Genomic DNA, 15,369 nt, shown 5'->3' on the forward strand with positions numbered 1-15,369 from the left:
AAATAATTTTTATTGTGCAATGTCCCTGTCGCTTAATTCTATTTCAACCACATTACAAGCAAACACAAATATTATACAGCTGATAGTTTTGTTCTCCTTTATTTATTGATGGGCTAAATTTGAAATTTCAATAGAGTAATTACTCCTACTTAGATAATGTAACATGAAATTGAACAATTTGAGCAACTTTTATAAATATGTTTACGGAATGAAAGACATTTTCAATCGTAGAGATAAGAAAGAAATGTACGTTACCTATATTCTTCCATTAAGAATATATATTAAGTAGAAAATATGAGACGACTCTGAATAAGCAACCCCTTGTATCCTGTAAACTGGCAAAGACGTTTTGCTTAACACAATTAAAAATTATTTTTTACATGAAAAGTGATCATTTGAAATGTATGTGACTGAAATGTACGTTACCATGAAATTCGAATTAAGTGAATCTCGCACGAATTTTCATGTATTCTCCTACTTTCATACACTCGAATGTGTACACAAAGGAAAGTTTCAAAGGTTGGAGGTCGACTAAATCCCAAAATTAATGAAAAGAAACGTTTCTGCTGAGGAAAAAAAATATATCAAGGTCAATTATATGTAATATAATTTTGATACCTGGTATATATTTCTGATTACGAAACATGTATGATGAATTTCTTATGATATGCAAGTTCAAATAGTATCAATATATTGCGTGTCTAACGTACGCTTGTGGAAGAGAATTGATTTTTATATTTGAAATGTACGTTACGTATGGTAACGTACATTTTACGTATTTCTAACTGACATTGTTTTTTTAATTTAGTCAATGAATTGCGTTTACACGAGCGAAACAAAATTATCGTTACAATCCATTTGACAACTGGCCACATAAATCCATATAAATGCACCCCTAATCCTCGTAAATGTTTTAGACTGTTACCACATGCTAGAAAATTTATTTCAAAGTGTTTTAAATTCATCTTTGGCAACCTTTTTGCAGTTTGTTTACTTTTAATATGCGACTTCTCGTCAATATTAATTTAATTGTTGTTGATAATTTAAAACAAGGTATGTATAGGCTTATAATTGGTAAAAAAAGAAACAAAAAATAGAAAAAAAGAAACAAATAGGCCTAAACCCAGAACACAAGACGGTCACGTACATTTAAAATACTGAAAGGCACACAATACTCAGTTTTGTTTGAATTATTGCATTTTGGGTTATATTTTTCCAGATCTGCTGAAAAGCACTTATGTTAGTGTTTTGAAAAACGATGTGGCAACATACTAAATGAAATTGTTAACAAACTGTCGATGGATATATTCGGAATAGATTTATGTTAAATTTCAATGGCCAAACTCGAGCATTTGTTAGATCATAGGAAAATACGTCTGACTCTTATATTTTTTGTCTGTACCCTTGCACACAGGTAGAAGTAACTAGGCTACGACTGGTGTCAATTTCAGCGAAATAGCACAAAAGAATGGTAATGAACTGAGGTTTGAGGGGACTCTCCAATAATATGTGAAATGAACGTTACCGAAGTGACGTGACATTCATGTAGTTGATGACAAATAACCTCGTTTGTTACATTATGATTTCTTATATTACTGCCTTAAAACGCTTCATTAAAATGATTTTTATGTCAATAATTGCTTTTTTTCAAAATTTTCTTATTACTAATTTACATATTATTACAAGCTTGAAATGTACGTAACCTACTCATATTCTGAGGCAATCGTGTCTTCATAGTTGTGATTGCGACATATAACACAATGTGATTACATAGAGAATCTTTTTTTAATAAACTGAAACAAAACGATGAATTTTTAGATGAATTTTAAGCTTTTTATTAAACAGAAATATATCTTGAAATTTACGTTACATTTACGTAGTTTTCTAAATCGGCATGGATATATGTTACAAAGACAGTAACTACAAAATAGAATTTTACTACTTGTACATGTTAGGTTCCAGTATCTATAGAAAATGACAAGATTCCAAAACTGATCGCTCTAAACAAAACAGAGAGAAGAATTTAAAGCATATATTTAAAAAATGTTTTTATACATCTGGATCAAAAAGTAACCATTGTTTTTTGAAAGGAAAAATCAAACGCACGTTCGTATGATGAGAAAATATGTTGCTGACAGAGTTGGTAGGATGTGCTGGTGTTAAGATGAGCTATTCCAATTGTGATTTTAATGACTACATTTTTTTAAACATATCTTTTTGGACATTGAAGAAAGAGTAACGTACATTTCAAGCTACATTTCTGAATAAAATCACCCTCTGCTTTATCGTCTTGTCATTATTCCATGTATTATAATTTGATGAAAAAAAATCTGGAAACAAAATCTTCAGATACTTTCTTTCAAAGGTAATTGATAGAAAAATTGTTTTCTTGAACTTCATTTTTTAAAAAATCAGAGAGGCATTTGTGCCCTTATATTGAGAATGGGTGTACCGTGACAATCTGCAATAGTTTAATCTGTCAAACATATTTCTATAGAGCTGGCAAATAATGTATATATTTCAATTCATCTGGCAACACATCAAAATCCCCTTCCATCTGGATAACAATATCGAATGTGTGTTAAACAGTAAAAGTACTAAGGACTGACATTAAATACATCTGTGGTAACTGACTCTAAAAATGATTGTTGATTCACAGCCAAAAAGGCTTACTTAGCATTTCAAACTTTAAACTAATAAACCTAATAAACTAATAAAGTGACATAAAGTTACAATAAATACAAAGAATAGAGAAGTAGGCAGAATTAGAATAAAATCAAGATACATATACTTTTGGCAGTAATTCCCTTCCATGATGTAAAATATCTTGTAAAGTTCATATTTTTAAATATGTACATTGCCTGATTGGTACATTTAATCACTTCTAACATAAGAAATAAATAGATATGGCAAGCAAAGGAAGAGAAACTTTTGTTCTAGATACTAATATTTTAACTGTCATTTCACCAACAACGTAATCAAAATTATTAATTTTACTTGTCAGGATACTTAATAACAGCATCATCTGACTTAAAAACAAAGTTAGCAATAGAACAATGTATGTCAATTTCCTTACCAAAAATATTCTTTCCTGCAAACATTTGCTACAAGATTGCTGTAATCATTTGCTGCAAGTCTGCTGCAAACATTGCTCAAACTTGCTGCTGACATTGAAAGAGATATGACAGCCTTGACAAAGCCTTTGTTTTTGTAGCAAGTTTGCGGCGAGTATGCAGCAAGCTTAGAGCAAACAATTTATCATTCAAAGGAGATTTGCTGCAAGTCTCCAGAAACATCGGATTAACCACACTTGATGCAAACATTACTGCATACTTTAGACGAACATTATTGCAAACTTGTTGCAAATATTGCTGTTAACTTGCGGCAAACATTTCAGTCGTTGATTTTGGCACATCCCTGCGTATATGCAGCATGTTCGCAGAAAACCTTAATCATATATGCAATCAATCACATATATTTGAAATGATGTTAGTTTTTTATCTTTATATTCCTTGACAAAATTCCTATATTATTTATAATTTAAATAAATATAAAATGTTTAATTCTGACGTATACAGAAATGAGACCTATGCACAAGGCTGTTGTATGATCAAAATTTAAACCAAAAAAAGGACAGTTATCTATTTAAATGAAAAAGTATAGATATTTATTATTATTAATTTAGAGCGTCTAATACATTAACGAATCTCCAAATGAGATTTTTGAATTAAGATGGAAAATTTAAATAGATTTGACCTACAGCATTTAAAGCAATATAAGCTGCAAGTTTGACATGGGAAATTTTTTTTGCAAATTTGTAATTTACTATTTCAATGACAAAAAATAGAACATTTATAAACTTCTGTTTCTATATTTGCAAGAGAAGAACCTTTTGAAAGCTTTAATTTAAGCAAAATAACATTATTGTTGTCCTGTACAGTATTGCTTTCCTATATAATGCTATTTATTTGAATGTACAGAAATATTTCTTCTGATCCAATTTAAAATTTTATTTTGGTTTTATTGATAATAAGGGTTTAAGAGGAAGTCCGCCGAAAAACCAGGCAGGGTTGTATTAATAGGCGGCACATCGAATGTGACGAATATTTGAAATTTTATTGAAAACAATATCAATGTAGTCCAAATGGAATAAGGTAATCGAAGATTTGTTTAAAATTGCTTATTTAGTAAAATATCCTTTTGTTTCGTGTTCTTGAATTCCCCTATATAAACCATTGAATTTAGGTCAGAAACAACGAACTGTAATTTCCAATACTTATTTAACAGGACTATAATTCACGCTGAACTAAATCTAGAAATATTTTGTCTTTCAGTTTCAAAAATAAAATTGGTGGGCAAAACACTTTTGATAGTAGTTTTCTGTCAAAATATATAGACGTTTTTATGAAATTTTGCGATGTAAGAGTTATCTCCCGTGGCATCGGTAAATCTGCTGAACACCGTACTATCGAAATCCTAGTGAAATATTTAGAATATATACACAAAATAAAATTATTTAACAAAAAATTACTACTTTATTTTCAAAATAGAATTCATTTTCTCCTCCAAACGTAATATTTAGATTAAGATTGGCAGTATTATTCAGGTTGAATCCACGTTTCCATTGATGTATCAGTGACGTCATATACCTGACTAATATTGCGTCACAATTAAATAGTTACAAGTTTTCGAAAGAAGTTTGTAAATTCTTTGCATAAAAGCGCAAATAAAACGATTAAAAATAAATAATTTCTCTTTTTCTGTTCAATTACCTTTCAGAGTGCATTATCCTACATGTTAAATAATCGTATATTTTTATGTATGAAATGTATTTTTTTCACGGGCGACGTCTCAGCTAGAAGTCCCTTTTGAAAAGTAATTTTGTACATGTCCGATAACTAATTTTTTAAACTGATTTACTAGGCTATGCGTACAAATAATTAATTGTTTATATTGAATATTTCTTATAAAATTGGGATGTGAAGAGATTTTATTTTCTCCTGATTACCAAGGAAAGATGAATATTTTAGATTTACGCAACATTTAATTCAAGTCAACGGAGTTGAGATATTTATTTCATGATATTTGTACACACACACACACACACACAAAAAAAAACAAACAAACAAAAAAAAAACAACAACACTTGATTATACTTATCTATGCAGTCAAACCAAAGTAAACGATCCGCGGTACGATTTAAAATATTTTATTGAAAAAGTGAAAAATAAGATTTAAAAAATATTTATTGAGGAAAATTACTGTTGAACTCCCCACTTCAATTTGCCACTAAAACGGAAGATTTCGTGGGCGTATTTTTTGTTTTGTATTGTTTTTGCTTGGGTTTTTTTTTTTTGGTTAAATTTGGTGATTGAAACAATCACATACTCACATTCAATATGAAGTTAAAAAATGTGACCATGTTGGCCAATTCTAAAATGTTTTCCCATTAATGAAAGTTTTTTTTTAATATGCCGCCTTGCCCCCCCCTCCCCACCCTCACCCCGTCCCGGCTTTTTGCTTGCGATTTCTAGGCTCTTAAATCATAATACTATATATGAAATAACTTATTTTCTTATTAATATAAAATTAAATTTTATAAGATGAAAATATAGAGGAAACGGCTTTTATAGATGACAGGTTTTAAAAAATTGGATAAAGCCGAGACTGTGCACATTTAAATATTTTCTGCATTTCGGTAGTGCAAGTATATTTTCGCCAATGATAGAATTGAAGTCTTTAATTCACGAGAGAATGAAAAAAACTTTAGTTGGAAATAAGATATTTAATAAAGATAAGCTGTTTACTCTCATTTGTTGCATAATGCATGTACAAATACTTGTTTTTTAATACCGAGTATCAAGAAATCGTACAGATGTTATACATGATTGTAATCTTCATGTACGTAAAAGACATTAGTATTTTAAATAAATTGTATAAACATTTGAATCCATGGATAAATTAATTTTAAAACAGTTGACTAACTGAACAGAAATAAAAGACAAGAATATTTTTTTCTGATACATTAAACAAATGCAGAATATTTCTAGTTTTATGGTAAAAACCGATCCCGATTGAAATAAAACCGATCCCGATTGAAAATAATGCAAAATTTGTAAAGTTATAAAACTAAAGACAACTGCCGCCCATAAGACATGTACAAAAATAAATCAAGTAATTTTTTGGCCATATTACAACAAAAGAGCCAAATTTAACATTACAATTATAGTATTTCCTTCTTTATATAATTCCGGTCGGGATCGGTTTAATTGTGAAAAATTGTAAAACATAGGTAAATTTGACTCCTTTTATTTCTCTCAATATAAGGGTGCCCACTGATTTTATTGAGTGACTCAAAAGTTTGTACTTTGTATTCATAATAACATGAGAAAAAAAATATGTCATTGAAATGTATTGGGTTTTATAACGTAATGAAAATTGGATAATGAATTCAAAAAGTTACTTGCTAATCTCAATTTTGGACCACATATTTTTTTCTAAAGAAATATAAATTGGAGTCTTATTCATCACTAAAATCAAAGATAAGAGTCTATGGTATAAATAATATTGATAGACACATCCAGGTTTTGCGCATCTGGTACATATAAAACAAAATAAAAACATAGTAATTTTTTTTTACCCCCATGTTGACCTTTTTGCACTTGAAATTGAGCAATTACCAAAAATACGACTAGTGGAGCACTAAAATTTTTTTTGATGTTGTCATGTGTAAACACTTGCTTAAATAAGTCTATATGCAAAAAATAATAAAAATCCATGACATGCGATGTGCCACCCATTGCCTGATTTTCAGTGGACTACCTCTTAAATTAAAAACAAGTTTCTCGGGCTGATATTACTTGCTTACTAGTCTTGCAAACTTTCCTTAAACATTCAATTTCTCAAATGACTTTTGGAAAATCTGGAAATTTTTATGTCGGTTTATTTTTGCGAATTTGGGTCAAAAAGCTGTTAATTAATTTTTACGCTTCAAAATTTTGCGAATTGTTACTGGCGCTAAACATAAAAATCACTGAAGATTTTCATATCAGGTAATGTTTCAAATTAATATGCACAATTAGAATACCACCAATTAATATACTCGCAACGTGGCAAGAAATTGCAGAATCGCTCCAAAACAATTTTGATAAAAATACAAAAGGATTTGCACTGAAAATAACTTCTAAATTAATTATAACAGACTTTAAAGAGGTTCTGTATGCCTTTTAACCTAAAATATATAAATAAAGACAAAAATATGAATAATTTTCTTAACGTTTGGTTATTTCTCACCTAAAATTTACACGCCGTGTTTACATTTAGAACTCTCTAGTAAATGCACTGAGTTCGAGTTATCGCCCGTGATGATACAAAGTTAAATAACTGGCCTCCCTTTCTTGGCAAAATAATTAAAAGGGGCCTCAGTGCTTGTCAAACCATAGGACGATATTGCATATAATGAGGGCAATTTACAGGCACGAGTAATTTTAAAATATATATTATATATAGTAGCATAAACAGGTTTCTTTTAAAAAATGAACAGTGCTTACCGACGCCTATTCACTGAGTTAAAAAAAACGCCCGCTTTCAGAAAAAATTTCTTTACATGTTTATTTATTTAAAACAAAAATATTTTTCCGAATGCAATGCACGCGCAAAATCGCTAAAAAATTTCTACAGTAAAAAATTACAGATTTACGGTAGGTGATTTATTTGAGAAGCGCCGGTGTGAGGAAAACAACTAAGAATTTATTTCAAAGAAAGAAAATGCCTGAGATGGAATTTACGACATCTTAACTTAATCCCTAATATGCTTTCGTTTACACCTCAAGACCTATCTTAAGATATTCCTAAAATATGTCTTAGGAAATATCCCAAGACGCGTCTTAAGACACATCTTAGGAAATTTTCATAAGCATGCCTGCAGATTGGCTTGTATTTTAAAGTTAATCTGAGCCGAAGTCTCGAGTGTCCAGGGTCCATCTGCTGTTTGTAAACTCTTCACATTTTCGACTTCTCAAGAACCACTGGGCCAGTTTCAACCAAACTTGCCACAAAACATTCTGGGTGGATGGGATTTAAGTTCTTAGAAAGGAAGTACCATTCCCCTTTTCAACGGAAGATAATTGAGAATAAAGAAGAACATTTTCCTCCTGCGAACAATTTTGTTTGCTGCAAACTTGAAGCAAAATTGTAAGGTAAGGGAAAGTAAAAAATTAAGCATAACCAAACTCGATAACATATTTCGTTTTTTTTTTTTTTTTTTTTGTAGTGTTGGGTCGTTATGTTTTGCAATGTCATACACGGACCTCCAAAACATTAGAGGTAGTATCAGGTGCCAGGGAGAAGTAAACATCCCCAAATCCAATTGTAATTTTGATATAAGATTAACAAACTTCTAACAAGTTCAAAGATGAGACCATCATGACATCATAATTTAGATATAAAATGTGAATGTTATATACACCCATTTTTTTTTAATATTTTGTTGAAGACCTGAAAGGGGCTGGGATTGTGGCCATTTCAGACTATTTTGACCTCATTTTACAAGAAGAGCTCCATATAAAGATATTCAAAAATGATCAAATTTAAAAAATAAAATGTATGAAATTTTTCTTAGCCAAATGATAGTTGACAGCTTCAGATATCATATCTTAAAAGATATGTTAAATCTTGTGGTTAATTTGTTGACCTCCAGCCTCCTTAAAACATGATTATTTGCATTGCAAAGTGTAATTTCATCCTTGAAGGTTAATCAAAGAGCTGCGAAGTAATTCGAAAGACGTGTCAGACGAATATAATGGCAATCTATTACCCGAACAAGTGTCATTGGGATAAATGTTTAGTATATCTTTATGACATTATTGTTGTAGGCAGATCATTTAATGATACGCTAAAAACCTACAACATCTTTTTCAGATATTGCATCAGGCTGGTCCAAAGTTAAATACCAAAATATGTTATTTATTTACTACAAAGGTATCCTACCTGGGACACATCATTTCTAAAGACTGAATGTCACCGATCCAGATATTGAAGTGAAGCAGTGGCTGAGTGGCCAGTTCCAAGCGTCGTTAGTGAATTAAGATCTATTTAGGTCTTTGCAGGAATGTAAGGCGTTTTATTAGGAAATTTTCATCAGTTGACAAACCATTGCATCGACACTTAGAAAAAGGAAAGAAGTTTCTATGGAGTTAAAAGACACAAGATGCGTTCGAGGTGTTGCACAATAAATTCATAATTGCACCAGTATTAGTCCTACCTGAAATAACAAAACAACATATTTTGGATACTGATGTTACTTTAATTCTGAGCAAATCTTACTAATCAAATCGACGATGTTCAAAACATCGAATTTCTTTGAAATGATTTATTGTTCTCATTATCCACCAACATTTGCTGCTTTTGTTATCTAATGGCTCTTGGGAGTATGAACTTAATATTTTTAGAATTAAAACACTGTATATCTTTTTATGAAGAGATCGTATAATATGGAAATAGCAATCGTACAACGCACACAATAAGAATAGCACAAATCTGAGAAACTTCTTGTCAAAGAGTTTATTTTGATGTATAATATATATTTTACATTTAAATTAGGCAGTCAGTCATTGTTATAGATCTTTTAGCTCACTTGCCACAAAACATCCTTTGGTAAAGTGGATTCAAGTTTGTTCAAATGAAAGGTCACGCTCTCTTCAAAGGGGAGAAAATAAATTATTAAGTAGTGAAAAATTATTGGTATATTTTAAAAATCTTCTCAAGAACAATTGAGCCAGGAAAGATGAGACTCAATTGTGGAGGCATCCTCAGGTAGTGTAGATTCAAGTTTCTTCAAATCATGACACCCCCCCACCCCCCCCACCCCCGGAAGGGTGGTGCCACAATGGGGTATCAAAGTTAAACATATGAATATATAGAAAAAATCTTTAAAAATCTTCTCCTCAAGAACAACAAAGCCAGGAAAGATGAATCTCATGTAGAAGCATCCTGTGGTAGGGTAGATTCAAGTTTGTTCAAATCTACATGAATTATAACTTTAGAGAAAGATTTCCTTATAATTGGATATATCTGTATTCCGTCTTTTTTGATACACGCGAGGACGCCAATTTGTTCGTTTTATACTGATTGGTAGAGCGCGTAATTTCATCAGATTGTGGTGTCTTTTGCAAAGCAATGACACTAACGAGGTTTTCAATCGGAGGTGCAGTTCTACCCAACGTGTGAAAGCCACGTTAAAGATAATTCAGTTTATCTGTGCTCATGTGAAGTACCCCCAAAATGTGGTAGGGTTCAAAATGTAAATTTGACTAACGATGAAGATATGAAGCAGATTGTACCCATAAAAGTCCTACCTGAAGTCACTGAACAACAGTTTAAATTCAAGTTTTCCACGTGCGTCCCTCCCCTGTTCGGAGTTATCAATATACAGTGGACCTTCAGATATCCGGACGCCGGATATCCGGATGCTTCAGTATCCGGACGAATTTTCATCAGGACGGAATTTTTGAAATGTTATTTATTTTTGTAACTAGTGATTCAGGTATCCGGACGCTTCACATATCCGGACAAATTGACTGGGAACCAAAGTGTCCGGATAAGTGAGGGTCCACTGTATTAAGATTAACTGAATTTACAGAACTGTCCAGAATGTTAGGTACAGAACATATTTATATTTGATACAACAGAGAAAGACGTGATATCAACCAATTGCTTCAGTATTATTCAGAACTGGGGATTGTTACACATTTCCCTTGGAATTTGACAATGGAGTCACATGAAATTTGGTATCATGGACAATCCGCTGCTATTTGGGATTGCATGTATAGAAATATTCGTGTGTCGGAGTTTGTGTCTTTTAATGACATTGACGAATTTATCGTTCCTCAACAAACAGAAACATGGAATTCCATGTTACCTTATTTACACACCTTGGCCAGGGACTCCCTTTCAAAGCAGGAAGATGTGGCTGTTTTTAGATTTCAAAGTGTTTTCTTTGATTCTAACTTTGTAAACCAAGAGCCAGTCAAAAATGATGAATTTATTCAACTTCTGACGTCAAACGTTACAATGCGAACTTCAACAGTCAGTAAAGTTAGAACAAAAATGATTGCTTATCCATTAAGAGTTTTTGAACAAGGAATTCACCATTTAAGTAGACCTATTAAGGAAAATTTTAAGACCGTTTCAATTCCAGAAACCGTTGCTTTAATATATCATTATCGAACCTGTGATTGGAACTATGGCATGAACTGTGATAGAATTGTCAAAGATGATTCAATGTATAGATATAGAAAAGAATTACTAAGACGTGTGAAAAATGCACTCAATAGATAAGACTATTTAAAAACAACTCCACGCTCAGACACTAGTAATATAATGAAACAAGTTGATGCAAACAACAGTTAGTAAAACCAATAAACTGATCAAAAATAGCATTGATTTACTTATTTCAATCGTGAGTGTATAAGATCATCTTCGCTAGCCAAGGGTTTCTGATGCGCTACTCTCCACATACACTGGTTTTATGAGGAGAGTAGCGTATCAGAAACCCTTGGCTAGCGAAGATGGTATAAGATATGTATAATGATGTGCAGTTTTGTCGTTCTGTACAAATTGTCGACGACATTATGTTTCTTAATTTGTTTAAAGTCCATTTCGAGACCTCTTTTACTCGAACTGAGACGAAAAAAGTTTCAAATACATTTATAGACATATTCTGCACTCGTGGCCAAGAAGCAATGATGGATGTTTTTCATGCCAGCACCTACCGCTATTCAGGACTCAGTTTATAGTTCTTATCCAAGGGACAAGTCCCCACGTCACGAAGACTGATTCGAACTCGCGACGACGATATTATGTAGCTTTCCTAACTGCAAATATTAATGTGGTATTTCTGATTGAGTTTCTGATTGACAATATCTATGTTGTTTTTTGAGTCCATGTCTTCCAACAGTCTATTGTAATTCCCATGGATACCAATTGCGCACCGTTATTAGCAGACCTATTTTTTATTCATATAATCTTATAAGTGGAAAGAAAAAAAAACATCTGATGTGACTTTCCACTCGACGTTTAGATATATCGACGACAAATTGTCGATTAACAATGGTTATTTCCATTCTTATATTCATACGATATATCCCGGTGAACTTGAAATAAAAGATACCACAGAGTCTGACACATCTGTTTCTTATTTGGATAATTTACTTGGTAATAGTTAATGGTAATCTACCAACTAAGTTATATAATAAACATGATGAATAACTTTTCAATCGTCCACTTCCCTAGCTTAGTTATGTAGCAATATACCTTCATCACATGCATATGGTGTTTACATCTCTCGGTTTATTTGATACCCAAGAGCATGTTCCACGTATCAGCAATTTCTAAGACGAGGAAGGTTATTTACATGTTGATGAAACAAGAATATCAGCAGTCTCATTTAAAGTGATTGTTTTGTAAGTTCTATGGTCGATACAATGACGGTGTCAGCAAATACAATTTATCACCTGTAAGTCAAAAGCTGACTGACGTTTTTATGTTTTTTAACCATAATTTACACACTGAATTGTCGACTGATTTTTCTGCGTTTCCCGATCATGACGAGGACCATAAAACGGGTATGATCGGTTAAAAAGGTATGCTCGCCCCTCAATGGCACCTGATCCCACATCTAATATTTTGAAGCTCTGTGTTTGCTCTGTTCCACGTTTGTATTGTTTAATGGACATTTGAGCTTGAATACTGTTCGTTATCTCAATATATTTCATATATTGATATCGGCGACAGTGTGTGTGGATATATACTCTCAACATGGGTTGACAAAAACCTTGTCGACCAAATCTGTGCAGAACGATTATATGTATCGTCACAGACTTCTCATGTTTACATATGCAGTAAAATGGTATTAATGCGAATTCTGGGCTATAAATCCTTTCATTTGAACGATATATATAAAAATGGAACAAGGCAAACACGGATCTTTAAAACGTCTAATTGGGAGCCGCTAGGTACCATGGAGGAAACATGGTAACTTGTCGACCAACCACATCTGCTGTGTGCTCCTTTTTGTGATCAGTTAAACGGAAATGTTTGTAGGCATTTAAGGGGGCCGACTGGGGTTTTATTGTGTAAAAACTACAATAAAAAACTTTTCATTTTTATACCACATATGACTTACATTAACTTTAGTGTATATGCAAAGTTTGGGGAAAATCTACAGTCCAGGTATTTTTGATGGACCGTTCAAAATACAGGTATATTTACTATAGGATTATATAGGAAAATACCAATTTATAGCAATTATCCAAAGACTACAATAGCCTTTTTGTTTAAACGATAATATTTGATGAGTAATACTATATTATACAATATATGTAAGAAGCACAAATTCTACCGTCTTGTAACCAGAGGGGGTGTCTCAAAATTAACGACTTTTCCTGTTTTTATAGAGTACTACAAAATATGACGGGCACAGGGGATTTATATGAAAACATAATGATAATAATGAAAACATTATCAATTTCTATATTTTGAAGAGCGTATGTTTATTACTTTTTCTTTAATAACATTTTTATTATTACCCCTTTCTTTAAGATATACAGATTATCATAACGTCAAAAACACACTGTTACGACGTCAACCTACCTATGAATTGCAAAATCGGTTCAAAAATCAGTTATATAAAATTGTAATTACAATTTTTTACCTATATTTTCTTAATTTTGTTTAATTTTAATAATTAAGCAAAAAAAGTTGCAGTAAATACGCTTCATTTTACTATGATGCGCAAAATATTGCGCAATGGAAACTCCTCTTGAGTATGTAAATAATAGAATGGTTTGAAAAATGAGTCAACAGTTACTTGATGATAAATTGCATTTGCTTTATACGTCATTGTAATGACAATAGAATTCGCAAAATCATTATTTTTAACGAGACTGTTAATATACTTGTATCATCAGCTTATTTGTCAACAGCTTTTCTCATTTTAGAAATGGCTTGTATGTAGAACATGCTTTTAAAAGTGAGTCGAATCACCTTGGAGATATATAAATTCAATAATCGTTTATGTAAAAATATATAGGGGAAAATGGACAATGCAACTGTTCCTCATTTAATCATAAACTTTTATGGATAGAGTATATGATTAATGTAATTTTCTAGAAAAATATCCCAATATGTAACAGATGTGTCAGACTCGGACTCTGTGGTGTCTTTTATTCCAAATTAAAAATGGGGGCTAAAATAGGCCGAGCCTGCTGTCCAATCCTTTTCACAATAACAACTGTGAATAAAATATTGTCTAAAATTAAAAATGATATACCAAATTAGTCTATAATGATTGAATTATGATTAAAAACACCAGCGTCAGAGTACTTTTGTGTACAGTCAATTACGTTTTTAAATGTAATAATTTAGTAGGTGACAAATAAGAATGGAAGTAAATTTACGAGTTCCATTTTTATTGTCAAAACAAATATACACGTATATTGTCAATAAGCTTTATTAATATCTGTAAAAGTATTAGTAAATAGTCCGTTTTGATGTTAATGTTTGATTTAAATTTTTAAACATTTTTTTAACTTTATCGTGATGAAATAGAAAGATGTCTTACAACGATGCAAACATTTTAACCCCTGGCCCCGGGATCATGAAGCATTTTAAACTTAGGTCATTTATGATATTACTTAGAATTTAAGTAAGCCCCCCCCCCCCCCGACTAAATCATTAAATATATGAGAACTTAGTTAAACTTAGAATACATCTTTGTAGATTGTCATACATTTTTTAAATTTTCTAAAAAAAAAAAAAAACATTAGGAATACAAAGCAAATCCGCAAAGTTACTAGTCTAAATATTTGATGCATGCAATGGTCGTGTATCAGACATATATACATGTATTTCAATTAAGTTTCAGAAGGAAAATTACTTTAAAATTTTCCTCAGATTGTCACAAATAACATACCTTATACAATACAAACTTAACAAAGAAGGAGCAGAGCAAACACGGACCTCTAAAAATTCAGATGTGGGATCAGGTGCCATAGAAGATTAAGCATTCCTTGTTTACTGGTTACGCCACTGTATCATGTGTATGCTCCTTGTCATGATTGGTCAAACGGCTGTTGACAATCCAGTGTGTAGGTAAGGGTCTAGCAACTTGTTTGAAAAACCTCAGTCACTTGGACTTAATTATAGCTTGTACCTGCTGACGTCATTAAATCGACATGAAGAATTTAAACAAGTCTGTTGATTTTCTTGATTAATCATTTTTTCTTGTCATTAACTTGCCTCGCTTTATAAATTGTTCTTTCGTGGGAATCAGGTAACCTTCCACATCGAATCATCTGGTTGGAGTACATT

General features: G+C 31.8%; 1 pseudogene; it reads left to right on the forward strand.

Moving 5' to 3' along the window:
- The first annotated feature begins 10,026 nt into the window (after nucleotides 1–10,026).
- LOC134240819 (beta-1,4-galactosyltransferase galt-1-like) lies at nucleotides 10,027–11,409 on the forward strand (annotated as a pseudogene).
- Nucleotides 11,410–15,369: the final 3,960 nt, after the last annotated feature.

Source organism: Saccostrea cucullata, unplaced genomic scaffold (genome assembly GCF_032062105.1).
Source record: "Saccostrea cucullata isolate Sc308-1 unplaced genomic scaffold, CSIRO_AGI_Scuc_v1 ctg380, whole genome shotgun sequence".
Lineage (NCBI taxonomy): Eukaryota > Metazoa > Mollusca > Bivalvia > Ostreida > Ostreidae > Saccostrea > Saccostrea cuccullata.